Here is a 27,775-nt window from a genome sequence, read left to right as displayed (position 1 = left end):
TTTGCTGCATGCTTAAACATATGTATTTCTAGCATGTTAAATTATCTTAAAGTATGTATGTCACCTAGGAAATTGGAATTTGCAAAGATCAGAGAGTAACTAATGTGTTTAAAAAACTCAATACATTAAAAAAAAATGTTTTTAAAAATCAGAAAAGTAATTGCCTCTAACACCAGATTTTGGTTCTCTGGAATCATTGGTAGTTTTGTTTGTTTGTTTGTTTGTTTTTTCTTCTCTCTCTCTCTTTTTTTTTTTTTTTCAAGATTTATTTATTATTTAAACAGCGAGAGAGAGCACAAACAGGGGAGCAGCAGGCAGAGGGAGAGGGAGAAACAGGCTCCCCATGGAACAGGGCTGGATTCCACGACCCTAGGATCATAACCTGGACTGAAGGCAGCTACTTAACCGACTGAGCCCTCCAGGTGCCCCATTTTTGTTTTTCTTTAAACTTGTATAACATGAAAAACAAAAACAAAAGCTGTGCTCCAAAGAAGCACATACTTCAAGTTTTAGACATTGGTACAGAGAAAACTCAGTGTCTCTGTGCAGTACAAGCATTTAGTATTGATTATATATGTAATGTAATTCAGTGTTTATGGGAAGGGAACTTTCCCAACAGTTAAACTTTTCTCAGTGATGCTGTAAAATTTCCATCTGTCTCCTCAAAAATAATCCATAATATTACAGAATTTATTTTAAGGGATGTCACTAATCTGTGACATCTGGTATGTTTAATGACCTTATAAATGCCATGGGCCTATCACTTTAAACTGATGAGATTTACATAATCCTACTTGAACCATCAGGGCATTGCAAATTACAAGGGACAAGAGGGACTAGAAGGCACAAATTTCAAGTTAACTCCTGCTAAGCTCAAAAACTCAGTCTCCTGTCAAATTTTTGTAGATATGTTCTTCCCTGGGGCTATTGCAACCTTATAACCTCTGCTCTTCTGATTCGCTTGTTCAACTCTCAAACAAATATGGTGGATAACTTCTTGAGTGCACAGAAATGAAATATGGAGTCCAAAATTTAGCTAAAATTGTAAAATGTCAGAATGATTTCCCTCTCCAGGCCTGCAAAGTCCATCATTTTGTGCTGAAGTGAAATGCAGCCAGTCCTTTGTTTATATTAAAGTGAACATTAGGAAAATACACTGGGTAGTATATTGACAACTGCAAGGTAAAAAGCACAGTGGATCAAAGCATCAATTGAATGGTGGAACTGGATTCAAATTCTGACTCTAGCAGTATGTCTACGTAGCCTTAGCTACTGTCTCGAAGGCTTTTTCATCCAAGAAGCTGACTTCAGTATCTTGATGAATTCTTGTTATGGTTAAATGTTATAATTCACATAAAGTACTTGACAACTATCCAGAAATAGGATCTATGAGTAAAAACTATGTAGCCAGAATCATTCATTCCAGATATATTTACTGACCACCTTCTTTGTGTAGTAGGGGTAGTAGGTCATATCAAAATCGCCTATATCTGTGACATTTTGAGGAGCACTTTAGAAGGCCCTGAAGAACCCATAGTTTGTGTTTCAGTGTAATTAAGCTTTAAGGAATGGGAAAGAAAGTCAAACTGTGCCACATGCAAAGATTTCTAAGAAGTTATGAGGGACTATAAATTTATAGTAGCAAAAGATGACACAAATAAGTTACTTTTTCAATTGTACTGAGACTCCCAGAAGAAATGGAGAATAGAGAATGTTAGAATTATTCAGGATTAGAGTACTGTTGCTTTTTGTTTATTTTTCCAGGCAGTTATAAAAGATCAAAAGGAAGCAAGTGCATAGATGATGTTGCAAGAATGTAACTGAAGTTGCAAAAAAGGTATTAGAATGCAATATCAGAGTTTAAAATTTTGCATTAGAACAGTTGAACATTAGAACAGTTGAATAGAACGATGAGCAAGCAATTTCTAATAAATGACCATGAGTATGGATGACTTGAGTAAAGAAGAGTTGTTAGTTCTTAAGTTAAGGAGATTCAGACATTTGGAGGGAAAGCAAGAAGACTAGATATTTATTCTGTTTATTCACATAGGTGTCAAAGTCCCTCAAGGTTATGTTGAGGCTATAGATGACAGATACACTTTAGGTCAGTCCATTGCAACCTCCAATGGCTATAGATTTGACCCAGGGCCAGGTTGGTAAGTAACACTATCAAGGAAAGATAGCAGGATTATATGGATATATACCAATGGGTATCATGAATCTTAAAAGAGTTCTTATCAAGGTATGACTTGATAATGGGAAAAAGAAGCTAAGTGAACGCTGTATCACCTCTATAAACAGGAACATCAACACAGTGACTGGAGGAACTGAGCTGAATGGATCCAATAATATGAGAGGCAAGTAACAGCTAAGGAAAACTACTGGAGTAAGGGAACTATGAAATAGTTGGGTATATAGGGAAGTTTGTTTACTGTGAAAAGGCCATTTCAGAGGCCAGAGAGAAGAGTTAGAAGGGAAAGGAATGAAAAAAAAAAAAAAAGATGACAAAAAGGTTCACAGGATATATAGGAAGAGGTTATGAGAGAAGATAGGTGTCAGGAAAGGAAGCATTTGCAATGGTATCTAAGGATGTGGTATGTGGCTATTGTAGGATGGCTTAACCTTTGAGATCCCAAAAGAATTGACTTTTTTTTTTCTTTCAGTTTCTGAAGTCCAAGTGGTTCAGGTGGCTTGCTTATTGACAGGAAGTATATTATACTGGTTAGATGCATGGATTGTGTGGTCAAATCACCTAGTTACAGATCTCCCTGCAGTTCCTACTCGCTCTGCAACTTCGGTGGAGTTATTTCATCTCCTTAGATCACAGGTCCATCATAAAGTTGCAGGATTGAATGACATAATATGTAAAGTATTAGGATTTAGACATATCACACAATAAGCTAACTGTGTATCGCTCTTACTATTTATTGTATATACAAGAAGGTGATGGTATAGACTGGCCACCTTTGTAAAGGAAAGCAACTTAGTGATGAAGAGGGGGAAGATGCAAAGGAGATTCTTTTCCAAGACTGCTGCCTTTATTGTTACAAAACAAACCACTCTGAATTCAGTGACTTTAAAAACATTTTAATATTCTGTCTCATAGTTCTAAGGTTGACTGCCCTCAAGCATGCCTCTCCCTCTCAGGTTCCATATGAGGATGTGAATAAAGTCAGGTAGTGACGATGAAATTCATTTTTTGTTTCATTGGTTTTATATATACAAAATTATTATAAAGAGAGTAGAAAGTTCCCATGTATCCCACACCCAGGTGCCACGGTAATCAACATCATACATTCGCATGGTGTACTTCTCACCGTTAATGAATTGATATTTATACATTATTATTAACTAAAGTATATAATTTGTTCAGGTGTGCTCAGTTTTGCCCTAATGTCCTTCTGTTTCAACATTTCATCCCAGATAACACATTCCATGATATGGATGGTCACATCTCCTTACACTCCTCATGGCTGCAAAAGTTTCTCAGACATTCTTTGCTTTCGATGACTTTGTCAGATTTAAGGATTCTTGATCAGGTCTTGTGTATAAAGTGCCTCCTTTGGGATTTATTCAAAGTCTTTCTCATGGTTATATTGGGATTCTGTGCTGGGGGGAATACCACAGATAAGGTACCATTCCACTTACAAAATGTCAAATGTACATATTATCCATACGATGTCTCCCTGTTGATGTTACCTGTATTCATATTCTATTACTGCCGCAATACATTATCACAAACTTTAAGCTTAAACCACCAAAAATTATTCTTATGTTTCTATAGTGTAAAAATCCAACCTGGGCCTCACTAGACCAAAATCAGGATGTTAGAGGAGCTGCATTCTTTTCTGGAGTCCTGGAGTTGCATATGTTTTCTTTTCTGGAGAGGTTCTAGAAGCTGTCCACATTCCTTGTCTCCGGGCTCTCTTTCTCCACCTTATAGGCAGCAATAATCTCTCACTGTTTTGGTTTCATACTCACACTTCCCTCAGACTTTGCTGTTCTTTGATTTTTTAAGTACCTTGTGATTGCATTAGGCCCACTGAATGATAATCTTCCTATCTCAAGTCAGCTGATGAGCAAACTAAATTTCATCTGCAACCTTAATTTTTCCCTTTGCTATATAGGTATAACCTGTTCACTTGTTTGGAGCAATAGGATTTGGACATTTTTGATGTCATTATTCTGCCTACTAATATTACTCTTTATTAATGATTTTTTTTCTCCTTTTCCATAATATACTATCTGGAAGAAAGTCACAATATACAATCTACACGAAAGGTATGTGAAATGATATTATACCTCCACAAGGACAGATTCGCTACATAAAGAATTAGAAGATTTTATCTATTTTCTCCCTTTTATTTGTTAATCATTACTTATTATTATGGACTCATGGATATTTATTTTATACTTTGAATTATAATCTAATACTGTTTAGTTTATTTTCTTAACTTCTTCTAGCTTGGCTATTGGAAGTTCTTTCAGGTGACTCCTGGTTCCCCTCGACACAACCCCATAATTGCAGAGTTCTGTTTTTTTTGTTTTTGTGTGTGTGATTTTTGTGTATTCTTTGTTTTAGGCACTTTCTTATAAGATGCCCAGGTTTGTCTTAAATACTTAAATACTTCCTGCTCCATTGCAAGAATCAGTCATTTCTCCAAGGAGCTTTTCTTCCTTTTGTTGAAGGCCAGAATCTGGGTAATAAGGGTGTTTGTCGCTATTAGAGTCTAGCGTTGTGGTTTCTAAGACCTCTCAGCTGGAGTATGGAGAATTAGATATATGTGCACCAACAAATGAGTGTGAAGATTTTTAAAAGTATTTTCATATTTAATCACCTATATCTATATTAAGCTCTGAGTTGATATGGATGTCTCCAAGTCTAATTAGTTACTACATGGATCTTCTAGCTTCCTCCCTTTGCTTATCTGTAGCTCCCACTCCAATATTGAGAACTCTTACTCCACTATCCCTACTCTTTCATTAACTGTTCAATTTGATTCTAACATAGAAAGTGCAGTTGGAATTATTAACCTCTTGGGGAAAACAATTTTAACAGTTAGAGTACATTTGTTATGTCCAATTCCTATGGTCTTTAGTCTAATATACTCCACTAATTCCCAAAGTTACTTAAGTCCACAACTTGTTCTCTCACCCCATTCAGTGAGGTTGTTTCATGTTTGTAATACAGTTAGATCTTTTGTCACATTAAGCATTTCATCCTTTGATTCTCCTAAACCCTGGAATAATTTCACAAACATTTGCCTGCAATGAGGTTCACTGTTTGTGCTGTGAATTCTGTGAGTTTTGACAAATGCTCAATGTCTGGTATTTACCATTAGAATATCAAATAGATCAGTTTCACCACCCTAAAAAAAAGTTCCTGTTCTTCACCAATCTAACTCCTACCCTTCCTGACAACTCCTGCCTTTTGTAGTTTTGCCTTTCCAAAGCGTTATATAATTGGTAATATACAGTTTGTAGCTTTCTTAGACTGGCTTATTTTACAGCAATATGCATTTAAGGTTTATCTATATTTTTGTATGGCTCAATAGCTCATTTTTTTCTTTTTAAGTATTGCATCTTTTATGCCATAAAGTTGAAATTTTCATTTAAGGTCATTATGATAGCTAATTTTGAAATTAAATTTTTCTGTAATCTCTGGTATTTTTAATGATTCCTTAATACATGGATTGATTTAGTTAGTCATGTGTCATCATAAGTAACAGCATGACTAATAATCTCATCATGCTTTAGTCTGCTCCTTTGTGTTGAATGGTGTTACTTAGGAAGAGAAAGCTTTTCCTAGAGCCAATGTGCTTTTTAGGGCCACAGATTCCCACAGGGCCCAGGGAGATACTTATTTTTTTTAATTCTACTTTGGTCAATTTTTTAAAAGTATCTTCTGTGAAATTTCTCGCTTGGCCATTACTCTTGTTCACCTCTTCTACCCTTTCTGCTTCTTTTTATTTTTTAATTTTTTTAAATTAACATATTTGTTTCAGGGGTACAGGTCTGTGCTTCATCAGTCTTACACAATTCACAGCACTCACCATAGCACATACCCTCCCCAGTATCTATCCCCCAGCCACCCCATCCCTCCTACTGCCCTCTCCTCCAGCAGCCCTCAGTTTGTTTCATGAGGTTAAGAGTCTTATGGTTCATCTCCTCTGGCTTCATCTTGTTTCATTTTAAAATCCCTTTCCCTATGATCCTCTGTCTTGTTTTTCAAATTCTTCATATCAGTGAGATCATATGATAATTGTCTTTCTCTGATCAACTTATTTCCCTCAGCATAATAACCTTCTAGTTCCATCCACATCATTGCAAATGGCAGGATTTTGGATTTTTTTATTTTTTTTATATAATTTTTTATTTTTTATAAATATATATTTTTATCCCCAGGGGTACAGGTCTGCTTTTTGGATTTTTGATGGTTGCATATTACAGTTTTGTAATAGAATTTGAAGTCTGGAATTGTGATGCTGCCCGCTTTGGTTTTCTTTTTCAACATTCCTCTGGTTTTGGGGGTCTTTTCTGGTTCTATATAAATTTTAGGGTTATTCATTCCATTTCTTTGAAAAAAGTTTGTGGTATTTTGATAGGGATTGCATTAAATGTGTAGATTATTCTAGGTACCATAGATACTTTCACAGTATTTGTTCTTCCAACCTATAAGCATGGAACATTTTTCCATTTCTTTGTGTCTTCCTCAATTTCTTTCATGAGTACTTTATAGTTTTCTGAGTACAGATTCTTTGCCTCTTTGGTTAGATTTATTCCTAGGTATCTATGGCTTTGGGTGCAGTTATAAATGGGATCGACTTCTTAATGTATCTGTCTTCTGTCTTGTTGGTGGTGAATTGAAATGCAACTGATTTCTGTTCATTTATTTTTATATCCTGACACTTTACTGAATTCCAGTATGAGTTCTAGCAGTTTTGGAGTGGAGTCCTCTGGATTTTCCACATAAAATATCATATCATCTGCAAAGAGTGAGAGTTTGATTTCTTTGCAGATTTGGATGACTTTTATTGTGTTTTGTTGTCTGATTGCTGAGGCTAGACTTCTAGTACTATATTGAATGATAGTGCATTTCTTTTTATTGCTGAGTGATATTTCATTATATAGTTGTACCACAGTTTTTTTATGCATTCACCTATTGTAGGACATTTTGGTTGTTTCCAGTTTTGGTAATTATGAATAAATGTACTATAAACATGCACCTGCAGATTTTTGGGTAGGCATAGGTTTTCATTTCAGTTGGGTAAATATATAGGAACCCAACTGCAGCATTGTATGGTAAGGCTATATTCACCTTTATGAGAAACTGTCAAACTTCCTTCTAGATCCAATATACCATTTGTATCCTCACCAGTAAGTGTTCTTTTTGACAGTCCTTGCTGTTCTATGTCTTTACAGGTACCAGTTATATCTGTGTTTTTAGAATTTGGCCATTCAATTAGATATATAGTATTCTTTCATTGTTATTTTAATCTGTAGTTCCCTAATGGCAAATGATGTTCATCCTTCCTTTCTATGCTTACATTGTCATTTCTATATCTTCTTTGATGAGGTGTCTGTTCAGACCTCTTTGCTCATTTTTTAAAATTTGTGTCATCTGGGGGCACCTGGGTGGCTCAGTTGGTTAAGTGACTGCCTTCGGCTCAGGTCATGATCCCGGAGTCAAGGGATCGATTCCTGCATCTGGCTCCCAGCTCCACAGGGAGTCCGCATCTGCCTTTGAACTTTTCGCCTCTCATGCTCTTTCTCACTCTTTCTCTCTCTCAAATGAATAAAAAAAAAAAAAAATTGTGTCATCTGTTTTCTTATTGCTGAGTGTTAATACTTCTTTGTTATTTTGGATATATTTTTCCCCAGATATGTGTTCTGCAAATATTTTCTCCCAGTCTTTGGCTTGTCTTTTCATTCTCTTAACACTGTCCTATGCAGAGAATAAATTTGATTTTTGTTTTTTTAAATGAAGTACAACTGTCAAATTTTATTTCATGAATCATGCTATTGGTACAATATTTAAAAACTCATTGCCAACTCAAGGTGATGTGGATTTTGTTTTTTGCTTCCATAAGAAATGTCAATGTTTTCAATTTCACCTTGAGGTCTATGATCCATTTAAATTAATTTTGTGTTAGTTATAATTTCATTTAGGTAAAATTGTTTGTATATGGACTTTCTATGCTTTTAGCACCATTTGTTGAAAAGACCATTATTGTTCCCTTGAATTGCACTGATACATTTATAAAACATTAGCTCATTGTATTTGTGTGTATCTATTTCTAGGTACTCTGTTCCATTGATGTGTGTGTGTATTCTTCAAATATTATGCTACATTGATTATCACACAGCCTTATAATAATTATTTTATTTATTTATTTATTTACTTGTTTATTTATTTTATTTTTAGTGTTCCAAAATTCACTGTTTACACACCACACCCAGTGCTCCATGCAATATGTGCCCTCCTTAATACCCACCACCAGGCTCACCCAACCCCCTATGCCCCCCTCCAAAACCCTCAGTTTGTCTCTCAGAGTCCACAGTCTCTCATGGTTTGTCTCCCCCTCCTATTTCCCGCAATTCAATTCTCCTCTCCATCTCCCAATGTCTTCCATGTTATTCCTTATGCTCCACAAGTAGGTGAAACCATATGATAATTCTCTCTCTGTTTGACTTATGTCACTCAGCCTAATCTCTTCCAGTCCCATCCATGTTGATACAAAAGTTGGGTATTCAAATTCTTAAAATCAAGTAGTATGAGACCTCCAACTTCATCAGTATTATTTCATGTATTCTAGGTCCTTTTCCTTTCTATATAAACTTTAGAATAATTTTGCTTCTAAGAACTAGCTTGCTGTGAACTTATTAGGAATTGAACCTACAGATCAAGTTGTGAATAAGTCAAGTTTTAACAATCTGTATTTCCGAGTGATTCTAGTAACCCGGGAATGGGATAGGACTTCTTTGCATTGTTTCTGATCTTGAGAGGAAAATGTTGAGTTTCTTACAATTATGTATGATGTTAGCTATAGGGCTTTTATATCAAATCTTTATGTGAGGACTATAAATAAGAAAGTTCACTTCTATTCATCATTTGTCAAAGGTTTTTTTTTTTGTTTGTTTGTTTGTTTAGTTTTGTTTTTGTTCTTTTTTTCCTAATTTGTCTACTGGTTGATACTTGTTGATTGGGATCTTAACTTACCTGGGGATTGTCACAGGGGAATAGATATGTGACCTTTCCAATAGATTGGGCTTCCTCACATCTCAATACCTGGTTTCTAAAGACAAACACCCTAAGAGAGAGCCTGACGGAGGTTGTCTTAAATTAAATGTCCCATCCTCAGAAGGCATTCAATGTCAAATTCACTACATTCTGATTATTATAAGCAAGTCACTAAAGTCAGTCCATAGCCAGGGAAAGGGAGCTAAGATTATCAAAGAAATTGTGGAAACATTTTAAAAATCTCCACAGTGACTCACATCTCAAAGTTGGAAACATTAGCACAAGTACTTTCTGTGAAATAAAAATACTGGCTAATAGACTAGTTATGGTCTGATTTTAACTGTGTTTCTGGGGCCTCTCAGCACAGATCCCTAGGTTAGTCTCTGTCCATACTTTTCAGATCAGATGAGCACTGGGAAAACAAACAACAAAAATAAGACATAACCCTTAGAAGTGAACATGCTGCAGACAAATTCAGGAGAAAGAGAGATAATGGAAGAAAACATCAAGGACCAATGAAGACTCTTTGGGATATTTGAATTCTGGTACCATCTATGTGTTGCCTTCTAAAGAAAATTCTAATGTATAATGCATAGTAATTCTTTTAATTGGTCTCTCAATTGTATGACTGTTGGACAAAGTCGTTATTTAATTAATGCATCTGATTGTTTCGGTTTGATCTCAGACTGATAATGGATATATAAAATAAGTAAACTTTCATATTTCAAATGTATATTTGTATACATTTTTCTTAAAATTTTTGTAATTTATTTATCCTCTTATGACAACTTAGCATTGTTTGGTACAACTAGATTTTTTCTTAAATTTCTTTTATTTCTTTATTTAACAGAGAGAGAGATCACAAGTAGGCAGAGAGGCAGGCAGAGAGAGGGGGAAGCAGGCTCCCTGCCGAGCAGAGAGCTCGATGCGGGGCTTGATCCCAGGACCCTGGGATCATGACCTGTGCCGAAGGCAGAGGCTTACCCCACTGAGCCATCCAGGTGCCCCAGTACACAACTAGATTTAATGTTGTTTTGTTTTAACTGATGATTTACTTTCTATTGAAATAGTGTTCTTTAAAATAGAAACCTCACAATATTTGGAACAATGAAAATGAAATCCTACATAGATCTACTAGTAGAGAAAAATAATGTTAACCCATTGGTGTACAGTCTAACTTTTGTAATGCACATAGTGATATTTATAAAGACATCACTTTTATAAAAAGCTCTACATACTTATTTCTTTGTGGGGAAATGTGTATATGTGAAAGATAGGAGTCTGAAAAATATAATCCTATGCATTCTGATTAATGTATATAGAACCATATAACAAATATCTCAGGACAAAATATTTATATCATATTAGTAGGTTTGCTTGTGCTACCATCCAAGGAAAGTTTTCTTCCCATACTGTGATTTTTTACCACCATACATAATATTGCCTATTCTTGAATTAATATTAATGATATCCTACAGTATGCATACTTTTATTTCTGTTTTCTGTCTCTCAAATATTGTTGTTGACATATTTATATGTTGTTGCATGTATCAGTAGATCAGATTTTTTTCTTACTGTTGAGAAGTATTCTATTTCATAAAAATCAACTCATTTTTACCCATTATCCCCATAAAAGATGTGTGAGTTGTTTCCAAGTTTTGGTTATTTCAAATAATAGCAAAAATTGCTGCCAACTGTTTTGCAATGTAGTTACAGCATTTTACCCTTTCAACTGCAATATGAGTGTTCTCTTGTACCACATCTATGGGAACTTTTGATATTGACAATCTTTAAGTCTTTATTTTAACTGTAGTAAAATATATATAACATAAATTTACCATAGTGATGTTCAGTACATTCCCAGTGTTGCTCACCTATTACCACTCTACTTCCAGAATGTTTTCATCACTTTAAAAGGAAATCCCAGTCCCATAAGCAGTAACTTCCATTCTTTGCCTACCTCAACAATACATATTTTTCCTGCCTCAATCTCCCTCTATTCTCTTTCCTGGACTCCAGATATATAAAGTTAGACTCCCAACAGTGTCTGATAAGCTACTGAGGCTATATTCCTATATTTTCAATCATTTTGTGGTGGTAAAGGGTAGTCTTCTGATAGAAATATTTTCTATTAATTTTAATAAGACCCTTTATTATTTGTTCTCCCATCTGCTAAGTCCGTATAATACTTAAATTTTTTCAGATATTATAGTTTTCAGTACTAGGATTTTTATTTGATGCTTATTTATATCTCTCATTCCTTTGCTGAGAGTTTTTATTCATTTACTCATTATATCTATCTTTTATTTAGATATTTGTATATTTATATCAATGTCTTTGCCTGCTAATTGCAACATGTATGTCATTTTGAACATCTATTTCTGTTATTTGCTTTTGTTTTTATTTTGTGCCTTAATTTCTTTTTTACACTTCTTTTTCTTGTCAAGAAAATTTTTTTTGTTTTCTTTTTGTTTTGTTTTTTTTATTTTGTTTTTTATTATTATTTTTTCTTTTTTTAAATTACGTTATGTCACCATACAGTACACCATTAGTTTTTGAGGTAATGTTCCATGACCCATTGTTTGTGTATAACACCCAGTGCTCCATACAATACTTGCCCTCCTTAATACCCATCACCAGTCTAACCCATCCCTCCACCCCCTTCACTCTAAAACCCTCAGTTTGTTTCTTGGAGCCCACAGTCTTTCATGGTTCATCTCCCCATCTGATTCACCGCATCCTTCATTTTTCCCTTCCTTCCCCTAATGTCCTTCAAGTTATTCTTTATGTTCCACAAATAAGTGAAACCATATGATAATTGACTATATCTGCTTGACTTACTTCACTTAGCATAATCTCCTCCATGCTGATGCAGAGGTTGGGGATTCACCCTTTCCAATGGCTGAGTAACATTCCATTGTGTACATGGACCACATCTTCTTTATCCATTCATCTGTTCAAGGGCATCTTGGCACTTTCCACAGTTTGGTTATTGTGAACATTGCTCCTGTGAACACTGGGGTGCATATGGCCCTTCTTTTCACTATATCTGTATCTTTGGAGTAAATACCCAGTAGTGAAATTGCTGAGTCATAAGGTAGCTTTATTTTTAATTTTTTGAGGAACTTCCACAGTTTTCCAAAATGCCTGTCCAAACTTGCATTTCTACCAACAGTGTAAGAGGGTTCCCCTTTCTCCACAACCTCTCTAACATTTGTTATATCTTGCCTTGTCAATTTGAGAAGTTCCTTATAGATTTTGGGTATCAGCCCTTTGTTTGTAGTGGGATTTGCAAGTATCTCCTTCTATTCCATGGATTACCTCTTTGTTTTGTTACTGTTTCCTTTGCTCTGCAGAAGCCTTCTATCTTGATGAAGTCCCAAAATTTCATTTTTGCTTTTGCTTCCCTTGCTTTTGGAGACGTGTCTTGAAAGAAGTTGTTGTGGCTCATGTCAAAGAGGTTACTGCATATGTTCTCTTCTAGGATTTTGATGGATTCCTGCCTCACGTTGAGGTCTTTTATCCAATTCGAGTTTGTCTTTGTGTATGGTGTAAGAGAATGGTTGAGTTTCACTCTTCAATACATAGCTGTCCAATTTTCCCAGCACCATTTATTGAAGAGACTGTCTTTTTTCCATTGGATATTTTTTCCTGCTTTGTCGAGGATTATTTGACCATAGAGTTGAGGGCCCATATCTGGTCTCTCAACTCTGTTCCACTGGTCTATGTGTCTGTTTTTGTGCCAGTACCATGCTGTCTTGGTGATCATGGCTTTGTAGTAAAGCTTGAAATCAGGCGATGTGATGCCCCCAGTTTTGTTTTTCTTTCTCAACATTTCCTTGGCTATTTGGGTTCTTTTCTCTTTCCATACAAATTTTAGGATTATTTATTCTAGCACTTTGAAAAATGCTGTTCATATTTTGATCAGGTTGACATTGAAAGTATAGGTTGCTTTGGGCCCCAAAGACATTTTAACAGTGTTTATTCTTCCAATCCATGAACATGGAATGTTTTTCCATCTTTTTATGTCTTCAATTTCTTTCATGAGTATTTCATAGTTCCTAGAGAATAAATCCTCTACCTCTTTGGTTAGACTTATTCCAATGTATCTTATGGTTTTTAGTGCTATTTTAAATGGAATCAATTCTCTAATTTCTTTTTCTACAGTTACACTGTTAGTGTATAAGAAAGCAACTGATTTCTATGCATTGATTCGTATCCTGCCACATTACTGAATTGGTATATGAGTTCTAGTAATTTGGGGTGGAGTCTTTTGGATTGTCCAGATAAAGTACAATGTTATCTGCAAAGAGTGAGAGTTTGACTTCTTTGTCAATTTGAATACATTTCTTTTTGTTGTCTGCTTGCTGTTGCTATGACTTCTAGTACTGTGTTGACAATAGTGGTGACAGTGGGCATCCTTATTATGTTTCTAATCTTAAGGGAAATGCTCTCAGCTTTTCCCCATTGAGAATGATATTCACTGTGGGTTTTTCATAGGTGGATTTTATGAAATTGATAAATGTTCCCTCTATCCTTATACTCTGAAGAGTTTTAGTCAGGAAAGGATGCTATATTTTATCAAATGCTTTTTCAGTATCAATAGAGAGGACCATATGGTTTTTCTCTCTCCTCTTATTAATGTGTTCTATCACATTGATTAATTTGCAAATGTTGAACCACCCTTGCATCCCAGGGATAAATCCAACCTGGTTGTGATGGATAATCCTTTTAATGTACTGTTGGATCCTATTAGCTAGAATCTTTTGAAAATTTTGGCATCCATATTCATCAGGAATATTGGTCTGAAATTTTCCTCTTTGATGGAGTCTTTGCCTAGGATCAAGATAATGCTGGCCTCATAGAAAGAGTCTGGAAGTTTTCCTTCTGTTTCTATTTTTTGAAACTGCTTCAGGACAACAGGAATAATTTCTTCTTTGAATGTTGGTAGAATACCCCAAGGAATCCATCATGTCCTAGACTCTTGTTTTTTGAGAGGTTTTTGATTGCTGCTTCAATCTCATTGCTGGTTATTGGTCTATTCAGGTTGTCAGTTTCTTCCTGTTTCAGTCTTGGTAGTTTATAGTTTTCCAGGAATGCATCCATTTCTTCCAGGTTGTTTAATTTATTGTCATATAGTTGTTGATAAAAATTTCTGATAATTGTTTCTATTTCTTTGGTTTTAGTCATGATCTCTCCCCTTTCATTTGTAATTTTATTAATTTGGGTCCTTTCTTTCTTATTTTGGATAAGTCTGGCCAGTAATTTATTTTATTAATTCTTTCAAGGAACTGGCTTCTGATTTCATTGAAGTGTTCTACTGTATTTCTGGTTTCTATTGACCTCTATTCTAATCTTAATTATTTCCCTTCTCGTGTGTGGGTTAGGCTTAATTTGTTGTTAATTTGTTGTTGATTTTCCAATTCTTTAAGGTGTAAAGATAATTGGTGTATTTGGGATTTTTCCTTTTTTTTTTGAGTGAGGCTGGATGGCTGTGTATTTTTCCCTTTGGACTACCTTTGTTGAATCCTATAGGTTTTGGACCGATGTGTTTTCATTCTCGTTGGTTTCCATGAAACTTTGATTTCCTGGTTGACCCAAACATTCTTGAGCAGGTTGGTCTTTAGCTCCCAAATTTCTTCCAGACTTTTTCTTGTGATTGAGTTCCAGTTTCAAAGCATTGTAGTCTGAGAATATGAAGGGAATAATCTTAGTCTTTTGGTATAGGTTGAGACATGATTTGTGACCCAGTATGTGGTCTATTTTTGAGAAAGTTCCATGTATGCTTGAGAAGAATAAGTGTTCTATTGTTCTAGGGTGGGATGTTCTGTTTAGATCTATGAGGCCCACCTGGTCCAGTGTGTCATTCAAAGCTCTTGTTTCTTTGTTGATTTTTTTGCTTAGATGCTCTGTCTGTTGCTGACAGTGGAGTGTTGAGGTCTCCTACTATTAATATATTCTTGTCAATATGTCCCTTTATTTTGGTTAACAGTTGGCTTATGTAGTTGGCTGCTCCCAAGTTGGGGCATAGATACTTACAATTATTAGATCTGTTTGTTGGATAGACCTTTTAAGAATGATATAGTGTCCTTGTGTATCTTTAACTACAGTCTTTAGCTTAAAATCTAATTTCTCTGATATGAGAGTTGCTACACCAGCTTTATTTTAAGGTCCATTGGCATGAAAGGTGGTTCTTCATCCCTTCACTTTCAGTCTGGATTTATTCTTAGGTTCACAATGAGTCTCTGGTAGACAGCATATAAATGGGTCCTGTCTTTTTATCCAGTCTGCAACCTTGTGCCACTTTATGGGAGCATTTAGGCCATCCATGATGAAAGTAATTATTAGAAGATATGATTTTATCATCATGTTGCCTGTGAAGTTCTTGTTTCTATAAATTGTCTCTGTTCTTTTCTGTTCTTTGTCACTCTTGGGGTCTTTCTCCTTTTATAGAACCCTCTTTGATATTTGCTATAGGACCAGCTTAGTGGTCACATATTCTTTCAGTCTCTGCTGGTCCTGGAAACTTTTTATCTCTCCATCCATTCTGAATGATAGCCTGGACATATAAAGCATTTTTGGCTGCATATTCTTCTCATTTATTACCCTGAATATGTCTTGTCAGCTCTTTCTGGCTTGTCAGGTCTCTGTGGACAGGTCTGACATTATTCTGACATTCCTCCCTCTGTACATAAGGATTCTCTTCCCCCTAACTGTTCTAAAAATAGTTTCCTTGGTTCTAAGATTAGTGAGTTTTACTATTACATGCTGGGGCATTGATCTGTTCTCCTTGATCTTGAGGGGGGGTCCTCTCTGCCTCTAGGACATGAATGCTTGTTTCATTCCCCAGATTAGGGAAGTTTTCAGCTACTATTTCCTCAAATATATCTTCTAGTCCCTCTCTCTCAGGGATCCAAATAATTCTGACATTGGAAGTTTCATGGCATCATTTACTTCTCTAGTTCTGTTTTCATGGATTTTAAGCTGTTTGTTCCAGGCCTCCTCCTGTTCCTTCTTTTCTATCAGATTGTCTTCTAGATCACTAACTCATTCTTCCTCCTCATTTACCCTAGCTGTTAGAGTATCTAGATTAGATTGGATCTCACATTTTTAGATTAACCAGATTAGCTCTCATTTCTACCTTAAGAGAATCTAGGTTGTTATTAATGGTTTTTTCCATCCTAGCTGTTGTTTTCATAACTGTTAGCCTGAAGTCTACTTCTGATATCTTGCTTATATCCATATCAATTAGTTCTATGGCAGAGGTCACAGTCTCTGAATCTTTTCTATGTTGGGGGTTCCTCCTCTTAGCATTCTGTTGAGGGGTGGTTTAGGGAATGTACAGAGTCCAAATTATTGACACGACCCAAACAAGATCCACCTGTTTTATAGGGAACTTGGGTTTGTCAGCCTTTTGTTCTTACAGCCTGTCTTCTGGGGGGGAGGGGGGTCTTGCTGTGCTGTTACTCAGGCAACCCTGTTTGGGCAGAGTGGCCCTACCCCCTGTGCAGTGGATGGGCTCAGTGAAAACTGCTTTTTTGGGTTAATGTTCTTTCCTTTACACTGCTTATCTAGTCTGATAAAAATACATTGACAAATACAAATATGTTTTATTATAAAAATATTGAGCAGTATGGTGTCCTTGATCTGCAAAAATGGTCCTTAATATTTCTTATACATACACTTCAGCTTTTTTATTTCTGTCTTCAGCTGTATTCATTCTTTCTTTTATGTGTAAATCTATATATCATGTAGATGATTGGATGGATGGACGGATGGATGGATGGACTAGGAGGATGAAAAACACCCAAATCTTAAATAACTTCCTATGTTGAAAAAATATATATATTTCTTGCAATAACAAACATTCATTTACCAGTATGCCAGTTGACTGACTAGATATAGGAGCAGTAATCTTCCAGGACATACTGGATCAGGCTTATAATTGACCTTTTTGATATTTATTTTAGTGCAGTCTTCTTGCTTCCTAGCTTTCTTTAAACCCCTAAATGTTGGGACTATGCTAATCTCAACAGGAACTTTATAGCTTTAGCCTTCCCAGATATAAGAACATATTTGCATAACATGAACTTTATATTGACTCTCATGATTCCTCAATAAATGTCTTTGATATATTTAAAAATGAATAAAATCCATCTTACAGAAAACTGAGATGGAAATTAAAGACAAGTTTTGATTTTTATTAATTCTAGACTTAAAAGGCATCGTCTTGGTAAAACAAAAAATGTTTTAAAACTTCTGACTCCCACATTTCTTGATCATTATCTCTAAATGTGTAATCTTACAATGGGAAGTGGTAATGAATATTGATTTTAATTATTTGTCCACACATGTCTTTTATTTTACTGTCCAGCTCACATGAGTATGAGTTATTGTCATTTATGGAGAAAGTTAAATGACAATTCAAGTTGAAAACACCGTGAAAATATTAGGCAAAAAGAGGAGATGGAGGATTTCAGTAAGCAAAAAAAGTTCTCACTAATCTTTTTATGTGCAAATTTCTATTTTAAAAATGTGCTTCAAATGATCCCATTCTCATAATTCTAGAAACTAGGTGAAACTTCCATCAAAGCAAACTACAGATCATTTTATATCATGTCAAACTGACTAGACAAGAAACACAGGGGAGAGACAGGAATTATGATATGAGAATACAGTTGATATTGTTCCTGGTGAGATTAAATGTGTGATTTTTGAATCATTTTTTTCTGAATAATAGAGTGATTTGTATGAATACATTTCATAAAACATAAGGAATAATTGAATATATGATAACTTTACTTCATCAAGGATTTTTTTTTTAACTCTACTGCTGGATATTTTGTTTGGGATATCTCTAAAATATACATATTTCTGGTTTCTTTATTAAAGATTTTTTTCTAGGTTGTAATATTTATAAACTTACCTAGGAAACAATATATATTTCCTATTTTCTGGAATATTGTGTGGACTAATTAATTTTCCATTAAAATAATGGAAAAAGTTATTTGTTAAATGATCTATGAACATTGCTTGCTTCAATTGTAATTCTTTAATAAACATTTTGTGTATTCATAAATTTTGCTTTATATTCAATTTTCATCATTTATGTTTTCCTAGAAAATTGCCAATTTAACAAAAATTTGAAGTATATACCAGCATATAATAGTATTTTTTAAAAATTAGAGATTTTAGACCCAAGAATTATTAACATATGCCAAAAAATATTTATAATAACTAAATTTGCATATTATAACAGGAAAATCAGAAATCAGCACAATATCTTAATCTACCTGTTAGTTTGAAAAATTTTATTATCAAAATATCTCCTTATTTTGGCTTAACCTGGTATTTCCCAAGCATTCTTGAACATTGACACTTCTATCACCATACAAAAGCATTTCTATTAAGTGGGTAGAAGAAGAATAAATGAAACAAGATGGGATTGGGAGGGAGACAAACCATAAGTGACTCTTAATCTCACAAAACAAACTGAGGGTTGCCTGGGGGAGGGGTTTTGGGAGAAGGGGGTGGGATTATGGACATTGGGGAGGGTATGTGATTTGGTGAGTGCTGTGAAGTGTGTAAACCTGGTGATTCACAGACCTGTACCCCTGGGGATAAAAATATATGTTTATAAAAAATAAAAAATTAAAAAAAAAAAAGCATTTCTATAAATATATTACAAAATAAAGCTTTGTGGAATAATGGCTTAGACACAATAGCATACAGATATATAAAGTGATCTCCTATGCTTATTTATCTATTAGATATTGCTTTTATAATTACAAAATAATAAAAATTGCAAAATATATACAAACTTAAATGTGCATAAATTTAGTGGAAATCTTAATTTCTCACCCTCCATATGTGCTTCCTTTTTGATATTTCTAAATAATTATTTGTTTTTTTCTTAAGTAGTAATATATCACACATACAAATTCCTAACTTCAGATTTTACTGTATAATTTATATTGTTTTATTTACTTTATCTCCAAGTCCTGTTTTAGTTTCTCATTTGAAATACCTGAGACTATTTCTTTTCTTAAACAGTGGATGAATATTTCTTATATAATTTTTTTTCACTAATATATAGTTTGTTACACTGTAATTATAAATTACATCTGTATAAATCTGACTTTTTAAAAAAAGATTTGAGCATAGTTGACACACAATGTTACATTAGTTTCAAGTGTACAACTTAGTGATTTGACAGGTTTACACATTATGCTATGTTCACCATAGGTATAATTATCATCTATCCCATTATATTGCTATTACAATATCATTGATTATATTCATTATGCTCTGCTTTTTTATTCCCATCACTTATTCATTTCATAACTGGAGACCTATATCTCCCTCTCCTCTTCATCCATTTTGTCCACCCCCTCTCCAATGGCAACCACCAGTTTATTCTCTATAATTATAGTTCTGATTCTGCTTTCTTTTTGTCATTCATTTTTTTAAAGATTACATTTATGAGTGGAATTCTATGGCATTTGTCTTTCTCAGTCTGACTGATTTCACTTACCATGATATCTTTAATGCCCTCAAAGGCATAATCTCACCCTTTTTGTGGCTATATAATATTCCACATATGTATATAATTTCCTTATCTATTTGTGTCCTCATTCATTTGTTTGCTGATGGACATTTAGGTTGCTTCCATGTCTTGGCTATAATAAATACTACAATAAACATAAGGGTGCATATATATATTTGAGATACTGTTTTGTTTTTCTCTGGGTAAATACCCAAAATTGGAATTAGTGGATCATATGGTATTTCTATTTTAAAATTTTTGAGGAACCTCTCTACAGTTTTTCACTGTAGCTATACCACTTTACATTTTGACCAACAGTACACAAGTGTTCCTTTCTCTCTACCTCCTCATCAACATTTGGTGTTTTTGTCTATCTGGGTTTTAGCCATTCCAAAGGGTGTGAGGTGATATCTCATTGTGGCTGTGATTTGCATTTCCCTGATGACGAGTGATGTTAAATATCTTTACATGGTCTTTTAGCCATCTATCTTGGTCTTTGAAAACTGTCTACTCAGATCTTCTGCCCATTTCTTAATAGGATGTTTGGTTTGGAGTATTGAGTTGTATAAGTTCTTTATATATTTTGGATACTGACCCTTTAACCAGATATGTCATTTGCAAATATCTTCCCCCATTCAGCCTTTTTGTTTTCTTGATCATTTCCTTTGCTGTGTAAAACCTTTATTTTGATGTAAGCCCAATAGTTTATTTTTGTTCTTATTTCCCTTACCTCAGGAGACATAGCTAGAAAAATGTTGTAGGGCTGATGTTATAAGATGAATTACAATCTATGTTTTCTCCCAGGATTTTTATGGTTTCAGGTTTCACATGTAGGTTTTTAATTCAATTTAAGTTTATTTCTGTGTATGGTGTTATAAAGTAGTCCAGTTTCATTTTTTTACATGTAGCTGTCCAGTTTTCCCAGAATCATTTGTTGAGAAGATTGTCTTTTCCCCATTAACATGTTCTTCCCTCCTTTGTGATAGGTTAATAGACTGTACAAGTATGGGTTTATTTCTGGGCTTTCTGTTCTGTTCCGTTGATCTTGTTTTCCATTTTTGTGCCAATACCTTAGTGTTTTAATTATTATAGCTTTGTAGTATACATTGAAATCTGGACTTGGGATACCATCAGCTTTGTTCTTCATTTTCAGGATTGCTTTGGCTATTCAGGGTCTTCTGTGGTTCCATATAAATGTTACCATTATTTGTTCTAGTTCTGTGAAAAATGCTATTGGTATTTTGATAAGAACTGCATTGAATCTGTAGATTGCTTTGGGTAATAAGTACATTTTGGCAATATTAATTCTTCTACTCCCATGAGCATAGAATATCTTTCCATTTGTTTGTGTCATCTTCAGTTTTTTCACCAGTGTTTTAGTTCTCAGAACACCAGTCTTTCACCTCTTTAAGTTTATTCCTGGGTATCCTATTCTTTTTGATGCGGTTATAAATAGGGTGTGTGTGTGTGTGTGTGTGTGTGTGTTAATTTCTCTTTCTACAACTTTGTGGTTAGTGTATAGAAACACTACCAGTTTCTGGATATTAATTTGGTATCCTACCACTTTATGAATTCCTTTTTTTACTTTTAATATTTTTTCAGTGGAGTCTTTAGGATTTCTGTACCATATTGTCTTCAAATAATGACAATTTAATTTTTTTTTTTTTTACCAATGTGAATGTCTTTATTTCTTTTTTTTTCTCTTTCAGCCATTTCTTTTTATTTACAGTTTCTGTTCAGTGCAAATCAATTCCATAGCATAAGAAGTTACTATGAATCAAGGCATAAATATACAAACAGAATATACAAACCAAAATAGATATACAGCATTCAGGTATGAAACAAAATTGAATATTCATTCACACATAGAGCAGTGAAATCTGTTGGATATGGTTGTTCTAGTGTAGTTTCCTAAAAATGGTAAAAAATTACTTTGGTTATCAAGACTACTGAGTCCACATTAAGTACTGGAATATCTAAGCATCCGTGTTTGACCATGCAAACAAAAGACCTTTGAGTGTCTATTTTTAAAAAGCTTTCTGTGCATCAAGGCAGTTGTGAAAAAATTTACTTTCCAGAATCAAGCCCACTCTAACCTTAGGATCAGGTTCTAACTATATAAAAGCATTAACTAACAGAAAGTGTTCCAAATGTGGCTATTCTGATTCAGAGTTTTTCATATATATATATATATAGATATATATTTATATATTGATATATATTGATATATATTTATATATAAATATATATATTTGCAAAAAGAGTATAAAAGTTTTTCTGACTTTAATGTAAATAAGCTTCCCAGTCTTCACTTCCCAAAAACTTGATTCACAGTTTTGGCTCCTGCACATATTTTGCCTTTTTAATTTCAAGATTTGTCAATTTTACACTCAAAACAGATCATTTTTTAAATTGCAAAAAGTATTCAACATATGCAGAAAAAAAGGCATTTTGAAATTAGTTTAGGTCAGTGTTCTTTTACTCTTTTGGAATCGGTTTAGTTAAATGAATCTGGCACTCTTGTTAAATAGGAAAAAGTGATAAGTACATAAGCAAAACTTACTCATTATGCTTTAGTTGAGGGTTGATTCCAACCCATCATTGCCCTGGCACATGTCAACTACTATATAAAAAGTCAAATGCATTGTCAAATGCATTGTCAAAGCCTCAGAGGAAAGACTTCAGTTCCCAAGAAACATTGACAGCTTAACAACGTAAAACTTTTATCTAGAGTACATAGACATTAATTTTGTACTGCTGAAACAATGCATTGAGGATTTACAATAACACCTGGACATTCTTTCTAATGTACATTTAAATAGAATCATGGAAACTTTTTGTATTAAGTGTTTCATGGCCTTAAAGATTTAATGAGCCAAATGAAAACTGAATCTGTTCACATCCCATCTTTTATATCTATGTAAGATAAAAATCTATTCTCATTTTCAAGGTAGAATTTTACATGTCCATACTTCCTTAGGCATAAGAAATTATCTTTTAACTAATCTTGCATATTGTATCTTCATCTCATACATGAAACTCCAGGAGATTTAATAGACATTCATCACCTAGTCAAACCCTTCACATGTTCTTAAACCAATCAGATTTGGAATCCTCAACATTTTCTGTCAATGAAACAAGGTGTGGATTAGCAAATTCAATGAAGACCTGTTTTTTCCTTGTTGCACTGGTTGTCTAGATACCATTTGGATTGGGTTCAGAAGATGGGGAAGTACAGATGTTTCTTGACCTGAGTCTTAAAAGAGTAGAGATATAGACAGAGAATGAGATCAAGAAAAGACTGGCTGGGGCGCCTGGGTGGCTCAGTGTGTTAAAGCCTCTGTCTTTGGCTCAGGTCATGATCCCAGGGACCTGGGATCGAGCCCCGCATGGGGCTCTCTGCTCTGCGGGGAGCCTGCTAACTCCTCTCTCTCTCTCTCTGCCTGCCTCTGTGCCTACTTGTGATCTCTGTCTGTCAAATAAATAAATAAATAAAATCTTTAAAAAAAAAAAAAGAAAAGAAAAGACTGGCTGTTGAATTCATAGCACTCACATGGTGGTAGTATTAGCTGAATTTGGGGCAGTAGAGGTAGTCTGGGAGAAGGTACTTGACAGTGTTAAAATAGTTGTCTGATTTGAATAAATCTGTGTCAGTAGAAGCAGTACCAGAAGCAGTAGTCTGAGCCTGGCCACCATGGCTCTGCCCATATCCGTTCAGTTGGCATTGGTGCATGGCCTGTCCCACCAGATGTGGTGTGAGTGGAGAACTGCTGGCTCAGGGTGGGATCAGGCAAGGCCTTCTTTTTTCTCTTCTGATTGTTGTTGCTAGGAGTTCTTTTACTATGTTTTAATATAAGTGGTGAGAATGGATCTTGTTTCTGACTTTAGAGGGAACACCCTGTTTTTCACCACTGGGGATAATGTTAGCTGTGGGTGTTTCATATATGGCTTTCATTATGTTGGGGTATATTCTTTCTAGCCCTATTTTGTTGAGAGTTTTTAATCATGATTGGATGTTGAAACTACTCAAATGACTTTTCTACATCCATTGAGATGATCATGTGATTTTTAACCTTCTTCTTGTTGATTTGGTTTCTGATTGATTTGAAAATATTGAACTCTTTTTGCATCCCAGGAGTAAATCCCACCTGATTATGGTGAAAGATCACCTTAGTTGATTGTTGTATGCTCTTGGATGATATTTTGTTGAGGATTTTTGATCTATGTTTTTTAGAGATATTAGCCTATAGTTTTCTGTCTGATTTTGGTGTCAGGGTAATATGGTCTCCTTCAATGTATTTAGAAGCTTTCTTCCCTCTTCTATTTTTTGGAATAGTTTGAGGAGAGTAGGTATAAACTCTTTAAATATATGGTAGAATTCACTTGTGGATCCATCTGGTCCTAGACTTCTGTTTTTGGTAGTTTTTGGATTATCAATTCATTTTGTTACTTGGAGTTGGTCTGTTCAGATTTTCTATTTTTCTTGGCTCAGTTTTGGAAGATTATATGTATTTAGAAATTTATCTAATTTATTTTAGTTTGTCCAGGTTGTTGGTATGTAATTTTTTAGAGTGTTCTCATATAATACTTTGTATTTCTGTGGTGTCAATTGTTATTTCTCCTTTCATTTCTGATTTTATTTATTTATACCCTTTCTTTTTTTCTCTTGATGACTGTGGCTAAGGATTTTTGATTTTACCTTTTCAAAGAATTAGCTCTTGATTCATTGGCTTTTTCTATTTCTTTTTGTCTACCTCAGTTACTTCTGCCCTCATCTTTATTATTTCCTTTCTTCTCACCTTGGACTTTGTTTGTTCTTTTTCTAGTTCTTTGGGTGTGAAGTCTGATTGTTGGAATTTTTTCCTGTTTTTTGAGGTAAGCCTGTGCTGCTCTACACTTCCTTCTTAGAACTGCTTTTATTGTGTCCCAGAGATTTTGGACCTTTGTGTTTCCATTTTCATTTGATTTTTTTCTTTGATTGTTACATTGAGCTACTAGTTGTTTAGTATCACTTTGTTTAGAGTCCACATGTCTGTGTTTCTGCCAGGTTTTTCTTGTGATTTATTTCTGGTTTCCACTGAGGTCAGAAATGATGTATGGCCTTATTTCAATCTCCTTAAATTTATTGAGGCTTCTTTTATGATCTCATATGTGATTTTTCTGGATTTTCCGTGTGCACTTGAAAGAATGTGTATTCTGTTTTGAAATGGATTGTTCTGTATATATCTGTTTTGTCCATGTGGTCCAATGTGTCATTCAAAGATACTGTTTCCTTATTGATTCCTATCTGAATGATCTATCTATTGATATAAGTGGAGTGTTAACATCTCCTACTGTTCCTGTATCTCCATTAGTTTCTCTCTTTACGTTGTTTACTTGGTTACTATTTGCCTTATGTATTTAGGTTTTCCAGTGTTATGTAGGTATTTATACTTGTTCTACCTTTATGTTGGATTGATCTTTTTTCATTAGGTAATGCCCTCCTTGTCTCTTGTTACACTCTTTGTTTTAAAGTCTATATTGTCTCTTGTAAGTATTGCTACCCTGGCTTCCCCCCGACCACTTCCATGGTGAATATTTCTCCAACCCTTTGCTTTCAGTCCATATGTGCCTTAAGGTCTGTGGTGAATCTTCTGTAGGCCGCATATATATGGGTCTTCCTTTTTTAATTGATTCCACCATTCTGTGTCTTTTGATTGGAACATTTAGGCTATTTACCTTTAAATTAATTATTGATAAATATGTACTTGTTGCCATTTTTAGAATTTGTTTTCTAGTTGTTTCTATAGTTCTTTCTGTTCTTTTTGTGATCAATGAGTATCATGATGTTTTGCCTTTCTCTTGTGTATCTTTCATAGGTTTTTGGTTTTTGATTACCATGAGGTTCATATATAACATTCTAAGTGAAGAGTAATCTATATTAATTTGATGGTCTTTTGAATTTAAACACATTCTTAAAAAAATAAAGGAAAGAAAAAAATCTTTCTTTTTTCCCCTTCTCTTTCCTTTTTACTCTCTTCTTCACAATATTATATTCATATATATATTGGTATTTTCTGGATTTAGCTTTTGTTTGGGAAACTTTTTATCTCTTCTTCAAATCTGAATGATAACCTTGTTGAGTGGAGTATTCTTGGTTGTAGGTTTTTTTAGTTTCAGCACTTTGAATGTATCATGCTAATTTCCTCTAGCATGCAAAGTTTTCACTGAAAAATCAGCTGATAACCCGATTATTTTTCCCTTGTAGGTAACATTTTTTCTCTCATGGTCCTTTAAAGATTCTCTCTTTATTTTTAACCTTTGACATTTTAATTATTCTGTGCTGTGATGTGGACCAACTTGGATTAATCTTCTTTGGAACTCTCTTTACTTCTTGGACTTGAATATCTATTTTTTTCCCTCAGTCAGGGAAGTTTTCAGTTACTATTTTTTTTCAAATAAGTTTTCTACACCTTTCTGACTCTCTTTCCTTCTTCTAGGACCCCTGTACTGGGAATATTCATTAACTTGCTGTAGTCTAAGAGATCTTTTAATCCATCCTAATTTTTAAAAATTATTTTCACTTTTTTGATGTTCAGCTTGTGTGTTTTCCATTGCCATGCCTTCTAGATCACTGATAGTTTTTCTGCAACCTCTAATCTACTGTTGATTCTTTTTAGTGAATTTTTTTTCAATTATCATATTCTTCAACCCTGTTTGTTCTTTGTTCAAAGTCTCATTGAGTTTTTCTAGTTTTTTTCTCCAACCTGATGAGTATCTTTACAGTCATTACATTAAATTCTTTATCAGGCATATTGCTTATCACTGTTTCATTTGGTTCTTTTTTTAAGATTTTTTTTTCTTGTTCTTCCTTTTCAAATGTATTTTTCTGTTTCCCCATTTTGTTTGACTTCCTGTGTTTATTTCTATTGATTAGTCAAAATGACCACTGCTTCTAAAGCTGAGGGAATGGTCTTGTGTTTGGTGTTGTCTATGCAGCCTCTCTGTGGTTGATGACTTTTGTTGGCTGGGTGGCTGGCACTGTGGCTGTATATGCTAGTTACTCTTCTAGACCATGACATGTCTCTCTCTTGCTCTTTACATTCTATCTTTGGTTGTTAAGTTACTGCTCAGTTAGCCCACAGTTCTTCAGGAGGAATTGTTATATTATACTAATTGGTGTAATTTGGTGTAATCCATGGAGAAAGTGAGTTCACAGACTTCCTACATTGCCATCTTGAACTGGAAACATAAATCTGACTTATAGGTACTTATGAAGTATTCTATTTAACCTGTTATATAATAAAGTGTGTATATATTTGCAAAATATAGTCTTTTCTTGTAAAGTAAAATATTTAATATGAATTAAATTATTAATTTAATTATTATTATCATATTAATAATTTATTCATTACACATTATTTATACCACATTCATTCAACAAAACACATGAAATATGACAATGTTGTGGTTTTTCCAAGTAAAACACTAAAAAAAAAAGGAAGCATGGAAGAATTAAAGGTATTTGGAAAGAACTATTATCCTTAATAATAATTACATTAAACTCCCACTGGGTAGATTTATCTATTTTGCCTAATTGTTCTGCCTAAATTTTGAATTGTATTTTGACCAATTCAACTATTCAAATTCTAATTTTTGTCAACTTTATAAGTTTTTTATTTAGATAGATTGAGTCATTTATTCCTTCAACATATATTACAGACATTTTTCTGGGTATTGTGGGTATATTAGTTAACAACAACAAAAAAGTTAACGGGGCACCTGGGTGGCTCAGTGGGTTAAGCCGCTGCCTTCAGCTGAGGTCATGATCTCAGAGTCTTGGGATCGAGTCCCGCATCGGGCTCTCTGCTTAGCAGGGAGCCTGCTTCTCTCTCTCTCTCTCTCTCTCTCTCTCTGCCTGCCTCTCCATCTACTGTCAAATAAACAAATAAAATCTTTAAAAAAAAAAGTTACAAAAATCCAGAAGTCCCTGCTCTCCTTGAACTCAT

The sequence above is a fragment of the Mustela nigripes genome, chromosome 6 (assembly GCF_022355385.1).
Source record: "Mustela nigripes isolate SB6536 chromosome 6, MUSNIG.SB6536, whole genome shotgun sequence".
Classification (NCBI taxonomy): Eukaryota; Metazoa; Chordata; class Mammalia; order Carnivora; family Mustelidae; genus Mustela; species Mustela nigripes.
The sequence above is the reverse complement of the archived record's forward strand: the minus strand, read 5'-3'. Positions refer to the sequence as shown.